Below are 15,767 nucleotides of genomic sequence, written 5' to 3' on the forward strand. Positions count from 1 at the left end.
GGATGCATGTCAACTTCATCAGAACAATAGGTGCTGGCAACCAGACAGAGGTACTGTAAGGAGTAGCTTCAGACATGCTACAGCCAAGGTCAGGAGATGCACCTCCTTCCTTTCGGAGTCTAGGGCAGGCATATCTGCACCATGCCTCTGTTTCCGTCCAATTCACAGAAGCTGCATGAATGGTGAGAAGATCTCTTTAAGTTCTGCTTTAACATTTATCCCTTTCACTTGTACTGCTGTTACCACTACAAGCTGGAAGCAGAGAACTCCCAGGCCCAGAGAGGCCCATGGGGACGCTGAGAGCTGCTGATTTTCTTTTCCCTTTGGCCATTTTATGAGGGAGACACCACGCACATTCTAACAGATTTGTGCACAAGGGGTTATAGCATGCTCTATATTCTTGGCCTTGAAAATTTTTTTTTTTTAAGTTTGTAAAGGTAATTATGATTGTTTACAGTACCGAGGGCAAAGCCCCACCCTGGGCTCCAGGCCAGGGGCTCTGGGAGTTGAGTGTAGTGGGGTGAGCCAAGTCCAAGACAAAAGCACAATTATACTCACCTAAAAACCCACGCTGGTGGTAGGGGGATGAAGGAAACACCCACACAAATGGGAGGTGTGTGGAGGGAGGGGCTTCCTTTGAAGTTTTGCATAAATTGTGTAAAGTTTTTTCCTATAGAGCTGGGAATGAAGATTCTTGGTTTTCATCCTGGATCTCTTATTGAGTACTGAGCTGTGCCATAAGGAAATGGGCTTCCTTGTTACTTGATTTGCCAATGTTTAAAACTGAACTTTAAAGAAAAGAATTTTGGAAGAATTAAGAGGAAAATGGGACAACTTGTACAAGGTTTCATAAAGCTTTCTTAGTTTTTTTGGCAGAAAAAAACTCAAGTCAGCCCCAGTGCAGTGGCTCACACCTGTAATCCCAGCACTTTGGGAGGCCAAGGCGGGCGGATCACCTGAGTTCAGGAGTTCGAGACCAGCCTGACCAACATAGTGAAACCCCGTCTCTACTAAAAATACAAAAAAAAAAAAAAAAAAAAATTAGCTGGGCCTGGTGGTGCGTACCTATAATCCCAGCTACTCAGGGGGTTGAGGCAGGAGAATCGCTCGAACCCGGGAGGCGGAGGTTGCAGTGAGCAGAGATTGCACCACTGTACTCCAGCCTGGGCAACAGAGTGACACTCTAACTCAAAAAAAAAAAAAATGGTACTCAAGTCAAACACCAGAAGACTCTCTTTTTATTTTTTTTTAATTTTTTTATTATTTATTTATTTATTTATTTATTTATTTATTTTGGAGATGGAGTCTCGCTCTGTCGCCCAGGCTGGAGTGCAGTGGCTGGACCTCAGCTCACTGCAAGCTCCGCCTGCCGGTTTTACACCATTCTCCTGCCTCAGCCTCCCGAGTAGCTGGGACTACAGGCGCCTGCCACCTCGCCCGGCTAGTTTTTTGTATTTTTTTAGTAGAGACGGGGTTTCACCGTGTTAGCCAGGATGGTCTCGATCTCCTGCCCTCGTGATCCACCCGTCTCGGCCTCCCAAAGTGCTGGGATTACAGGCTTGAGCCACCGCGCCCGGCAACTCTCTTTTTAAAGCCCATCTCTCTTCCTTCTGACCCAGGCCCATTTTCTGTGTTTAAACTTATGAAAGTTTAAACACCACGGGGTGAAAAACTGTCGCTACAGTCTATTGGGTTCTCTGGGTCAGAAATAATTAGCAAATACCCAACTACTTGCATACGTTACCTTCCAGTTAACTCTGCTGTGTCTTTTTCTGCCTGCCAGGAGTAAGGCCAGATGATTATTTGTTCTAATGTTATGAATCATTGACAAGAAAAGCTTGTAATGGCAGTGTTGACATGCCTTTACATCCATTGGCACCACAAGGAAACCAGGAGCAATCAGTGACAGGGAAAACTGGAGCATACTGTGGGGGAGGCGGGGGCGGGGCCCCCTACCTGGCCTCAGAATGGCTGGAGCAGGAATTCTTTACTACCTGCTTCAGTTCCCAAAAGGCAGGCTCTAGAGATTAGTACCATAGTTCAGGAGAACAACCACGGGGAGAAGAATTTTCCCCTTTAGTCCAGGAGGAATGTGATTTTTAGGAAACAGATGCAGAAACCTGGCGTTGGCTCGCAGTGGTCTTGGTGAAGCCAAGGGCTGAGTAAGTTTCGGGGCATTGGCCTGCCCTTCATTGCTGCACACACCCAGATGCGCACACCTGAGGGAACTTGAGCAATTGGCTCTGTACACCCAGCTCTCCACTGCCTGGCAGCAAAGAGGAAAGGGGAATTACAGGCAGGCTTCACTTGAAACACTGCTCTGGCCCCACCTGAATTCCAGGTGCCCCAGGGAGTCCCTTCAACCACCTGGAATTGAGGCTGTTTCAAGGTACAGATGCAGTGTGTGTTTGTCTTGCTTTTGTTTGCACCTTCTACCAGCTGGAAGCCAGAAGGTGTGGGGCTCTGCAAACAATTTTGATGTAAATAAAGAGAATGTAAGAATTAAAAAGACACCTTGCAGCTGAGCCTAGGGCGGAGGGGCGGGGGTACAGGCTAAGAGAGGAGGGAGGTGGAAAGCGGGGAGGAGTGGAAATAGATTTCCTCTAGGAAATAGAAATAGACACAGGGCCAACGTGGGATGATGTGATCCTGTTGCATATTTTCCATATGTTAATATCCCTCCATACAATTCCTCCTCAGACCGGTTATTGATAGATACGAAATAAGCCTGTGGCCTAGATCTGCTTCTGCTCTCTATTTTTTGAATGTGCCTACTATGTGCCAGCACTAAGGTAAGCACAGGGAATAAATGTGAAAACACATTATCATGCGACAGACAGCAAATTAACAGCTCCAATGAGGCTGTTTATGATGGAGGTGCAACAAGGGCTGCGAGTGATAAAGGATCATCTCCTTAGGACAGTGTGGGAACACGCTCAGAAGGAAGGTCTTCCGCAGGGACCTCTGCTTTCATCCCAAAGCAACCCTAATAGTCATCATTCTCCACAAGTGTGTGGAACACATTGGTGATGGTCTTTTATTCATGATGAAAAAAAAGTTATCCTATCCTTTTTGGACTAGGATAACTTCTCTGTATCACATAAAATTTGAAAAAAAAAAAAGTTCTACTCAAACATTAAAGGGTTTTTTGTTTTTGTTTTTGTTTTTCCCTTTGTTACCCAGGCTGGAGCACAGTAGCACAATCACAGCTCACTGCAGCCTCAACTTTCTAGGCTCTAAGCGATCCTCCCATTTCAGCCTCCCAAGTAGCTGGAACCACAGGCACATGCCACTCTGCCTGGCTAATTTTTTTGTATTTTTTTGTAGACACGGGGTTTCACCATGTTGCCCAGGCTGGTTTCAAACTCCTGGGCTTAAGCGAGCAGCCCGCCTCGGCCTCCCAAACTGTTAGGATTATAGGCAGGAGCCACTGTGCCAGGCCTGAATGTTAAAGGTTGATGTAAATATGTAAATATTTCCAGAGCAATATGCAACCTTGAGATCATTTTGATCAACGTATTTTGTTGAAGATTGTTTCGTAAAAGGTATTCGAAATTTGGAAAATATTAAATGTTTAGTTTTCTTATTCACTTTTTTTTCTTTTTTTTTTTTTTTAAGAGATGGGGTCTCACTGTTACCCAGGCTGGGGTGCAGTGGTGCGATCATGGTTCACTGCAGCCTCATTCTCCTGGGCTCTAGCAATCCTCCCAGCTCAGCCTCCCGAGAATCTGGAACTATAAGTGTGTGCCAACACGCCTGGCTATTTTATTTCTTATTTTTTTTGTGGAGATGGGGTCTTGCTATATTGTGTAGGCTGGTCTGGATCTTACTCATTTTTTAATAATAAAAAGTTACTTTTTGTCAACTGTGGGTGGAATAGGCATTTAAAAGAAGCTAGCTCAATTTAAAAGAAATACAGTGTATAGTTTGGCACACTCAAGGGCAGTAACCTAATGATTAAGAGGGGAATTTTGGAGTCAGACATCCCAGAAATCTGATACTGACATCCCAACTTAAAAGCTGTGTGATCTCAGACACATTGTTTAATCTTTCTGAGCTTTAGGGTTTTTGTTTTGTTTTTAAATAGAAATAATAATATCTACCTTGTAAGTTTATTCTGAATATTAAATGAGATAGTGCACATAACTTTCCTAACAAGAATCCTAGTTTACTTAGTGTGCACTCAGCAGATGCTAGCTATTATTAAAATTAGTCTATAATTATGAATAATCATAACAATAAACACTTTTTCTTTTCCTGATAAATTATGACTCTGTACATAGGACAAAGTAAATTGGAATAATGGCAATTATTTTGTGAACTTAATAGCTGCAACCTACTAAAGGGGTTAAATAAATTTTTGAGCAGAGTGATGTGGTATTACTAAGAGTAATTTATTTATTTTATTTTATTATGTATATTTTTTGAGACAGAGTCTCCCTCTGTTGCCCAGGCTGGAATGTAGTGGTGTGGTCTCGGCTCACTGCAACCTCCACCTCCTGGGTTTAAGCAATTCTCCTGCCTCAGCCTCCTGAGTAGGGATGACAGATGCTGGCCACTGTGCCTGACTGATTTTTGTATTTTCAGTAGAGACAGGGTTTTGTCATGTTGGCCAGGCTGGTCTCGAATTCCTAGCCTCAAGTAATCCACCTGCCTCAGCCTCCTAAAGTGTTGGGATTACAGGCGTGAGCCACTGCACTTGGCTAAGAGTGATTTATTTAACATGATAAATGCCAAAATTACATTTCTCTGGCTGTATAGACAGAGTGGGTGCCATAGTGAGGTTACCCACAATGGCCTCCATTCTTAAGGAGCTGACCAGAATAACATTTATACTTAGGAGTATAGTTACACAAATCCTCAGGAGTATAAACTCAAAAGCTGAAAGCACACCAAGAGTAAATTAAAAGTGTTCAGCAGCATTGCTGTCAGTCGCATAGAAATCCAAGTGCACAGCGTCCTGACTACGCGCAGATGCAGCTGAACTGAACCAGTGCCAGAGGACGTTGAGCTCCATGTCTTTCCTCCAGCCAGCCAGTCTGAGCGTGACTTCTATACCTCTGCCTCGGGGTCGTCAGGGTGCTCTTGAAACATTTTTTTTTTTTTTTAGATGGAGTCTCGCTCTGTCGCCCAGGCTGGAGTGCAGTGGCGCGATCTCACTGTAACCTCTGCCTCCCAGGTTCAAGTGATTCTCCTGCCTCAGCCTCCTGAGTAGCTGGGACTACAGGTGCCCGCTACCAGGTCTGGCTAATTTTTGTATTTTTGGTAGAGATGGGGTTTCACTATGTTGGTCAGGCTGGTCTCAAACTCCTGACCTTGTGATCTGCCTGCCTCGGCCTCCCAAAGTGTTGGGATTACAGGTGTGAACCACTGCATCCGGCTGAAACTTTTCATGTCAACACTGCTGGGCTGGATATTAGGCTTGCTTGTTGAACAAAGAATTGTTTGAAGCTTTTACATTTTTTTTTTTTTTAGATGATAAAAATATGGGTGATGCAAAGGGCTAGGTTCACTTAATGGCATGAAGACTCATCCAAGGAACTGTGGATCCTTATCATCGGATGATCAGACTCAGCTGCAGTGATGCTCTGGACTTCTGTTTATGAATCTAGGAATCTTTTCTCTCAGATAACTATTGAAATTGTAAAGAAAAAAGCGGCCAAGATATCAGATTCACAGGCAACAAGGTTTAGATATACAAATTTTTAGAAATCTTTTGAAGGCTATTTACCCACAGATGAATGAGAATGCAAAATATGATGCAAAGCAGATTTAACCTTCTGGCTAATTTGCCTCAATAAAAAAGGTTAAAGACATAAAAGGAAGATTACATCCACATTTGAAGATTGTGTCTTTATGTAAATAAAAGTTACTCAGCATGCACTTCAGGCATGAGTAAAGGTCTCCAAGTTCACGGCGTGGAAGGGACTTCCATCCGGGATTCCCCAGCGTCAGGAGCAGCCTGAGACGGTGATCAGCAGTCATGTTAATGGTTAAGTTTTGAGTGCAGTGAATGCTACTGGGTGAAGTCAGGCAGAGAAGAAGAAAAAAGGGAGCCAGAAATGAGAAAAAAAGAGAGTGTGATATAGGGAAGAGAGAATGAAAAAAGAAAGAAGACAGCTGTGACCACGGGAAGCTATGGTAGAATGACTAATGAAATATTTTTAGATTTCTCCATAAATTCCCTATTCTTGCTGGGCATTTAGAATTTTTAAAAGATTATCTTCCATTTGAGAACATTCTATGATATGGAGCAATTATGAGAATTGTCTCAGGCAGACAAGAAATATTGAATAATACATGTTATTGATAGATGGAGAATATTAGTAGATTGTTATTTCAGCCTTTCTATTGCAATCCACACCCAGGTCCGGACAGCATTTTCAGCCTCCTACTGTGTGCCAAGTCAGTGGTTGGTGTCATGCATACAAAGGTGTGCATGAGAGCATTTCTAACTTTCGTGAGCTCACAATCTATAGGTATGTCAGTTTCAATGTTCTGTGCTAATGTCTTGATAGGCATTAGGTGTAGGGCATAATGAGAACAATGGGAGGTAACTCACCCAACGTTGAGATCAGGAAAGGAATCTTAGTGTATGTGACATTAAGGATGAAACCAGAATGACAATACCCAGGAAAGGCATTGGGAAAAAACTGTTTTCAAGTAGCAGGAACTCAAGGGCTTGGAGTGTCAATGGTCATTGGAGGGAAATAGTATGGTCCTGCTGCCATGTGAGCAGAGGATTTCCATAGCAAGCCAGTGAACCTGGAAAAGCCACAGGAGCGGATTCTGGAGGCTTTTATCCACCCTGCTGAGCTGCTTGGACTTTTTCAGATGAGATCGGGTGCATTCAGGGTGAGATGGCTGTAAATGATACTCGGGCTTTTACAGGTATCAATCAAGTGTCTTAACTTTTCTGTCACTTCCAAGGTGATTGAATTTCTTTTGTGGTATCGGAAGGCACAAAAATAGATGTATAGGAATTATTCTAGGCGAACAGGAAGATCTCAATGGCTTTAGGATAATGGATAGGGCTTCAGTGTGGAGTTTTAAGGAGGCCATGGTGTGGTCAGGCTTGCATTTCATGAAGTGGTCTGTGGTACTTCCAAGCTGGTGAGTTGATCTAATGAAGCTTTAGGTCAAATGAAAATATATTGCCCCTTAATAGAAAATAATTTATTTGCATTTGAACAATAACTACTGGATTTGAATATACAATGCATTAAATGATTGTGTTTTGTTTGGCTCATAAAAAGGTTTTGAAAAAGGAATTCTGGTCTTTTCTGCATATCTCTTTTTCCCATCTACAAAACATAATTAAAAAACATTTAAATGATCTTATTTGATTCAAAAATGAAAACTGTGGAAAGGACACCCTATTTAATAAATGGTGCTGGAAAAACTGGATAGTCACGTGTAGAAGAATGAAACTGGATCTATATCTCTCACCTTATATAAAAATCTACTCAAGGTGGATCAAAGGTTTAAATCTAAGACCTGAAGCCATAACAATTCTAGAAGATAATCTTGGAAAAACTCTTCTGGACATTGGCCTAGGCAAAGAATTCATGACTCAAACCCCAAAAGCAAATGCAGCAAAATAAAAATAAACAGGACCTAATTAAATTAAAAAAGCTTCTGCACAGCAAAAGAAATAATCATCAGATTAAACAGACAATGCACAGAATGGGAGGAAATATGTGCAAATTATGCACCTAACAAAGGACTAGTATCCAGAATCTACAAGGAACTCAAACAAATTAGCAAGAAAAAAAAAATCCCATCAAAAAGTGAGCAAATGACATAAACAGATATTTCTCAAAAGAAGATATACAAATTGCCAGCAAACATAAATAAATGCTCAACATCACTAAACATCAGGGAAATGTAAGTTAAAACCACAATGAGATATCACCTTACTCCTACAAGAATGGCCATTAATACATTTGATCTCAGCCAAAAGACTGAGAAGCGATAAAAATGGCCATCATTAAAGTCAGAAAACAATAGATGTTGGCATGGATGTGGTGAAAAGGTAACACTTTTACACTGCTGGTGGGAATGTAAATTAGTACAACCTCTATGGACAACAGTATGGAGATTCCTTAAAGAACTAAATGTAGATCTACCAGCAATCCCACTACTGGGTGTCTACCCAAAGGAAAATAAGACATTAAATGAAAAACACATGCTCACATATATTTATTGCAGCACAAGTCACAGCTTCAAAGATATAGAACCAACCTAAGTGGCCATCAACCAAAGAGTGGATAGAGAAAATGTGGCATGTGGGCCAGGCGCGGTAGCTTACCTCTGTAATTCCAGCACTTTGGGAGACCAAGTTGGGTGGATCACCTGAGGTCAAGAGTTCAAGACCAGCCTGGCCAACATGGTCAAACCTCATCTCTACTAAAAATACAACAACAACAACAACAAATTAGCCAGGCATGGTGGCAGGTGCCTGTAATCCCAGCTACTCTGGAGGCTGAGGTAGAAGAATCTCTTGAACCTGGGAGGCGGAGATTGCAGTGAGCTGAGGTCGCGCCATTGCACTCCAGCCTGGGCAGGAAGAGTGAAACTCTGTTTCAAAAACAAAACAAAACAAACAACAACAAAAAAGAAAATGTGGCATGTATACACCATGGAATACCACTCAGTCATAAAAAGGGACAAAATAATGTCTTTTGCAGCAACTTGGATAGCGCTGAAGGCCATGATTCTAGGTGAAGTAACTTAGGAATGGAAAACCAAATGCCATACGTTCTCACTTAGAAGTGGGAGCTAAGCTATGAGGATACAAAGACATACAGTGATATATTGTCTTTGCAGACTCAGAAGGGGGAAAGTGGGAGGAGGGGTGTGGGATAAAAAAACTATATATAGGGTACAACATACACTACTTGGGTGATGGGTGCACTAAAATCTCAGACTTCACTGCTATATAATTAATCCGTGTAACCAAAAACCACTTGTACTCTAAAAGCTATTGAAATAAAAAATATTTTAAAAAATTCTCTTATTTGACCTGTGTTGGGATTTCATATTTTAGGTTCTTACATAAAAATGAAATACACAGAGAACTGCAGCAAAAACACAAACATAAATGACTACAGGAAGAGACCATAACTTGATTCCAAAAAGCATATATCTAAATTAGCCTAATTCATAGTTGCATCTTGCACAGGGAACACAGATTGGCTTGTCTTATAATTTATTTCCACATTTCTCAGATGTCAGTAAAGAATTTTCTTGTTTGGAAAAACACAGCACTGGGCAGAGGGCACCTGGGTTCTGATCAATAGTTGTTGGTCCAGTCATTTGACTTTTTTGTAACTGGTTTTTAAAAATGAGAGAATAATGCCTTTTCTTGTCTACTAAAGATTGTTATGAGGCTCAAGTTTGGTAGAGTATGGAGTTCCTCTGACAGCCACTGTAGGGTGACAGCAGCCATAATAAATATTGTGACAATTTCAAGGTGAAACAGAGTAGAAGAGCCAAGGCTCCTGGTTCAAGTGTCTGTCAACAAATGCGCATTCAGCAATTAAGCCGTTGAATAAGTGAATGTGTACACATTCACATTTTGACATACACATACATTAAAAAACATATTTAAATGTTAAAATTATTGAGGATCCTACATTACAAAAATATATTTAGGAAAGTAGTTAATAATTCCAGCTACTGATAGGTAAATAGAATTAGTCACACTATCTGTATCCAGTTGTCAATATAGTAAAAAAAAAAAAAGAAAATGGTGGGGAGGGTGAGAGGAAGTAGAACATCAGGGCCAATAGCTAATGCATGCAGGGCTTAAAACCTCGATAACAGGTTGATGGGTGCTGCAAACCACCAAGACACACATATACCTATGTAACAAACCTGCACGTTCTGCACATGCATCCCGGAACTTAAAGTAAAATAAAAATAATTAAAAACCTAACTTTCTCCCACCATGTGTGCATAGAAATGTCACTTCTCCTGACTTTCTGATGCCACCTTGTTTACATTTTTTACCTACTTTTACCCTTATTCATTCAAATTCATCATTTGTAATAACCTGTTTTTAAAAGGGGATTTATCAGAACATAGACCGTGTTCTACGAGGGATATTCACTTTTAGTTGTGTAGGAGATTGAGAAAATACAGGACTTTTCGGCATTAGGATTTGATGATGCAGCTTTAGGTGTGAATGTTGCCTAGTAAACAGCAGGAGTTGGCAGAAGGAGGCAGGGTGCTGCCACTGGTGTCTGTGGTCCTGGACAGGTTACTTGTGTGAAGGAAGGGTCTTCGTTCTCATGTTTTTGGGCACACCCTCCCCAACTCTGACATGGAATAGCTCTGGAGGAGGACCTTCTGGTGCAGGAAGCGGGAAGGCACACGAGCTTCTCTTCCATGGTCTCTCATTCACATTTCCCTTGAGCTGCTCGGTTTGGGGATCTGCTGGATGCTTTTCTTTTAAAACTTAAGCCGAGCAACAAACCTCTTAGGTCTTCCGAGACAGGATCCATTTCCAATCGTAAGGACAAAGAAAGAAAATACAGTCAAGTGTTTACGGTTAACCTGCAGTAAGCAGGCTGGGACCACTTGAGGCCCCTTGCCCAGCTTCTCACCTCTTTCCCACAGAGCAGGACTCATTCTCCATCACTTGGGACCTTTCCCTAACATCTTTTCCCTCTCACTGAAATGTCCAGATTTAAGGTTCTCAGACCCCCTTGACCCCACTTGTTTGTAGACTGAGAAACTCTGATCTTCCCTAGGAAATGGGCAAGGCTGTGGACCATCATACAATATAGGTCTCACTTTTCATGGGAAGTATCTTCACTTCACTCCTGGAGCAAGAAGGCTCGTTTACTACACAGCTCCATCCTTAGCGTCAGTCACTATTTTACCCTCATCAAATTACACACACCAAATCAAGAGCGGCTCTTTCTTTCACACTGATATGATCCGACATAGAACATATTGTTAGATAGGATCTATTTTGGCCAAAAACCCCCACAAGCTTTACATTTTCTTCTTTCTCTGGATTGGATGAGGTTGGAGCAGGAATAATTTCTATATTTATTTGTACTTTAAGTTTGCAAATGGCGGGACTGCAGCTTCCAGAAGAGGCTGGCACACAGAAGCTGGTCTTGTGAGCTTGGCTTACAGGAAAAGAATGTGTTGGAGAGACAACCAAGAGAGCTGACCTTCAAATCTTCCAGGAGAGAGTCCATCCTAGCTAGCCCGAGGGACACATGCATGGGAAGCGCTGACCAAATTGTATTGTTCCCCTTCCCAGGACTGTCCCTCTTCAGGAAAAGACCACACATGGCAAAGAAGAAACTGAACTCATAATTTCAGTCGGGGATATTTTCCATATTCTATATATTGTTATTCTGAAATTCAAAAATTGCAAGTCTGTCCTTGGCTACAGGGTACCCTAAATATAACGGCCCTATATTCATGTATGAAGGCAAAAAAAAAAAAAAATCTACCTTCACTTAATGTGACTACAGGATGTCTAACAACTATAGTATAACAGTCTGTCGCAAGTGTATTGGATGTTTCAGTTTGCCAGACCTGTCATGATAAATTAATTACAGGATGTTGCAGAAATGGCAAAGCTCCAGCAGCATCTTGCATAGTTTAATATAGACCCATTTCCCCATTTCAATGTATTTGTGGTTAGATAAATCCTCAGAAATTTACAGCTGCTATAGACTAGTTTATTATGTACTCTGCCTGCACACATGATAAGTATAAGAATTCGACGTGCTTAAAGTGCATAGATTTTACTGATATTTCTTTACCACCATGGAAATATTTAGTTGCTAAAAGTAGCATCAGTAGACACTTCTGAACATTAACTTTTGTATAATAGGCAGGGATGGTTAAACACATTATTGTGCTTTTTATTAAAAAATCATAGTTCAGGAAAAATTATGTGGAGCATTTATACAGAATGGCCCTGTGAACAAATTTAAGACAAAAAAACCTTAAATACTGATTCTCAGCTGAAAACATCAAAAAACTAAACTGAAGCTACCAAACTTTTCTCCAGGGAACCTTCTTCCTTTAGTCTTGTGACCACTTTGCGCAAGCTTCAGTTGCTTATTTTTGCTCTGGCAGCAAGTTATGTTCCTCAACTTCTTGCTTTTTCCTCCTTTCAGACTATTTTTTTTTCTTATCTTCACTAACATCTCCCCTCCAAGCAATGTTAAGAAATCATCCTTTGATTGGCAATATTTGAGTTTACCTATATACATGTTTTATAAGGAAACCATTCTTAAATTTCCTTCTATTCTTTCACTGGGCTCAAATGATTTTTATGAAGAAATGAACTATAGTGAGTACAAATCATACTGTTTAGTACTTTTAGAAAGAACACTGAAGTATATATTGGACCATTTTGACCTAAGTGATAAGAGATAGAACATGAATTATGTGTGTACATATCCCTTTTTTTTTAGACTGAGGAGAAACTAAAATTGTTGATTCTTAGCAGCACTAGCTTCCCCAGCTTTTTGAGACGAAAATAACCCATCTATAATCAGTATGAATTTGAGGTGTTAGAAGAGCAACTTTAGAAAACAGACTGCTCACAACATATGCCTGATGTAGATTTGAAGGGGATCATTAGAAAAATAGCATTCTTTGTGTTTACAAAACAAATGTTTTTGTTATCCAGTTCCCGCCTTAGCTTAAAGTATTTCCTATTCACTTTAATAATTAGAGCAGAAGGATATGAAGAATGAAGTGCCTCATTACCAAGTTTGCTTCCTGGGTCTCTGCAGAGAGTAGCTGTCTGCTTTTGCCTAGTTAGTCTATTGTTAACCCTAAATGATGCTGACATTCAATTCTCCTGCAGATAATTGTGTCCATCCATAGAATGAGTTCTCCAGTCAACACAGCCTTTTGATTGACGTGCTTCTTGATGTTTTTATTATCTCATATATGACTGGAATGGCGCCTTTTCGGTTTCTGGAATAAAATGTTACTGTACATGTAATTAGTTTGATTCTATAGAATCTGTTTCTTAACATAATTATAGTATGGAGTAAAGATTTACTAAAATAGTTATCTAATAAAAAAAGATCAGTTTTTTAAAAAATAATTCACTCAGATATATTTTATTTAGGTCACTGTTGAATGACAAACATTTGAGATGTTTCTAGTCCCTGAGTGTGGTCATAGGTACATGCCAACTGCTTCCTTACTCTTGTGTGTGCTGTCATCTCCAAGTATCAGCATTTTCCTCTCCACAGCAACTGAGATCCAGTACTTTACAGATCACCCAGTGGAGTCTGACATCTCCATTTGCAGCTAGCAGTGGCTGGAGTTGTGCAGTTGGAGAAGTTACTTAACCTTCAGAACTTGGTTTCCTTAGTTGTAGAGCAGGGAAGATTTTATCTATCTAATGGATTTGATGTGAAGAGTAAATGAGGTCATGTACATAATAAAGTGAAGATTTGGGGATTATTTTCGATACAGTTCAATTAAATAGAAACAAAGAAATATATAGCTTAAAACATGTGGATTGCTTAAAAATGTTTCCATAATTCACTAAACAGGTATGGCCATCAGATGGAAATCATTTGAATACATATAAAAATGTAAGGTCACAAACTTTTGTTATAGTTTCTAGAACTTCCTTTTAAAAATATTTATGGCTAAATATATGACTAAAGTGACAACATGTCACATGAAGCTATAAAATGGTATTTCTCAAACATAGTCTTGCTGAGCTTCCTAAAGAAAAGATATCTTTCTTTAATTAAATTCTTCTGTAACTTAAAGATAATATTAAGGTCAAGTATTCATTTGTATGTGACAGAAACCCTGCACAAGATTTCAGAAGTACCAAGTGTTAGCCATTTAAAAGCACTGATTTCATTTAAAATATGCATTTTACACATACATTTGCATTCATTGTGTAAAATATTTCATGTTTTAAGTCTTTTAAAAACTTGATTTTTATTCTAGCTTTCCAAGTCCTATACACAGTATTATTTCAATACTGAAGAAACGTTAATCTTCAAGACAGAGTTGGATCAATAATTGGGAAGTGTGTTTCTAACAATGGTTTAAAAATATTATTTAGATATAGAAGAAGATAATGTCAAATTGTTACTTGTTTGGAGAAAAGAGATGACATGGGATAAAATTCAATACTTTCAGAATAAAGATAAAACAAACCCAATTTGATATAAGGAAATGTTTAATGCCATACATCATCAAATGGATTCTGGTGTTTGATTTTCTGCTTGATTATCAGCTGGATCTACTGCTTAGAGGGCACTGTCATGATCTCCCTCACCGCATCTCATCTCAGATTGAGTGGTAAAGACCTTTATTAATCTATTCATGAACATAACCCTAGTCTTACTTTGTCAGCAAGACAAAGGGGAAAAGGACTGGGCTTTCAGTAGAGCCAAATTTTCCTGGTGTTTGCTTCAACTGCTATTTTTGTCTTTAGTAGTTGCAATATAAAAATAACCCTTCATTTTTCATATAAACCTCAAGATCTTAGCAAATGCTTAGCTCCCCCGATATAGTTTTCATTCATCTTAAATTATTTCTAAACCTGTTGAAATTCTTGGTGATTCCATCAGAAAATCAACACATATCTCAAAATTATGAGCTGAAACTGCAGAGAAACAGATATTTTTATTTTTAAATTATCAAGTGCCTTCACAAGACAGAAAAAAACAAGCTTGTACAAGAGTGACTCAAGCTGGCTGGGCCCAGCTGTACCTGATGCACAGACTTATGCATCCAGAACAATAAAAACTCAGTGCCATCAGAACAGACTTTTAGGCTGATGGCTTCAGGCTTCAACAGTTATCAATGCCACTCAACACTTTGAAAAATGCCTTTTTAAAAAGTTCTACACAGCAGGGACATGTTTACTAATTTTTATGCCTCTACAACATGTGCAGGGATAAGAGCCAAATATATTTTTATTAGAAGATATTTCACACTGGGTAAAATTTACACCTCAATGCCCAACATTGTTTTTCTCACTTCTTATTTTAATGGAATTGACTGTCTAATTTGGATAAGTCTTTCTAATTTTACATTAGTTTTCACTTTCTTGGGGTTAAATATTTTATCAGCAGACCTTATCACACAGTTGAGAAAGGAGTCAAGAAAAGAACAAAAAATGAATACCCTATTATAATATCTAACTTCAAAACATATAATCTATAATAATGATGCTATTATTCTGGAACTTAGAAATAAATAAATGCAATATAATAATGTAAAAATATTAAGATTAAAATAAATATTAAACAATGTAAGTCTACAAAATAGGTATGTGCTTAAATATGAAATGCCTTTTTTATTTTATTTTATTATTATTTTTTTTGAGACGGAGTCTCGCTCTGTTGCCCGGGCTGGAGTGCAGTGGCTGGATCTCAGCTCACTGCAAGCTCTGCCTCCTGGGTTCACGCCATTCTCCTGCCTCAGCCTCCCAAGTACAGGCACCCGCCACCACACCCGGCTAGTTTTTTGTATTTTTTAGTAGAGACGGGGTTTCACCGTGTTAGCCAGGATGGTCTCGATCTCCTGACCTCGTGATCCGCCCGTCTCAGCCTCCCAAAGTGCTGGGATTACAGGCTTGAGCCACCGCGCCTGGCGAAATGCCTTTTTTAAAAAGTAAAGACATTTGGAACACTGTTGTCAGTCCAGCCAAAAATCACTTTTAGTTTAGGTGTATGAAGTTACCTACAGGATTCATTCTTAAAAAACACAAACTTTTAATTCGAAAGTAAATTGTTTTC

The 15,767-nt window shown here is 39.7% G+C and overlaps 1 long non-coding RNA gene across 1 annotated transcript; it reads left to right on the forward strand.

Annotated features, from left to right (window-relative positions):
• The first annotated feature begins 2,022 nt into the window (after positions 1-2,022).
• Positions 2,023-9,076, forward strand: LOC144340648 (uncharacterized). The gene is made up of 3 exons (XR_013416892.1): positions 2,023-2,389; positions 2,701-2,792; positions 5,476-9,076. It is a non-coding gene; the product is annotated as an uncharacterized LOC144340648 (long non-coding RNA).
• Positions 9,077-15,767: the final 6,691 nt, after the last annotated feature.

This window comes from Macaca mulatta, chromosome 4 (assembly GCF_049350105.2).
Source record: "Macaca mulatta isolate MMU2019108-1 chromosome 4, T2T-MMU8v2.0, whole genome shotgun sequence".
Classification (NCBI taxonomy): domain Eukaryota; kingdom Metazoa; phylum Chordata; class Mammalia; order Primates; family Cercopithecidae; genus Macaca; species Macaca mulatta.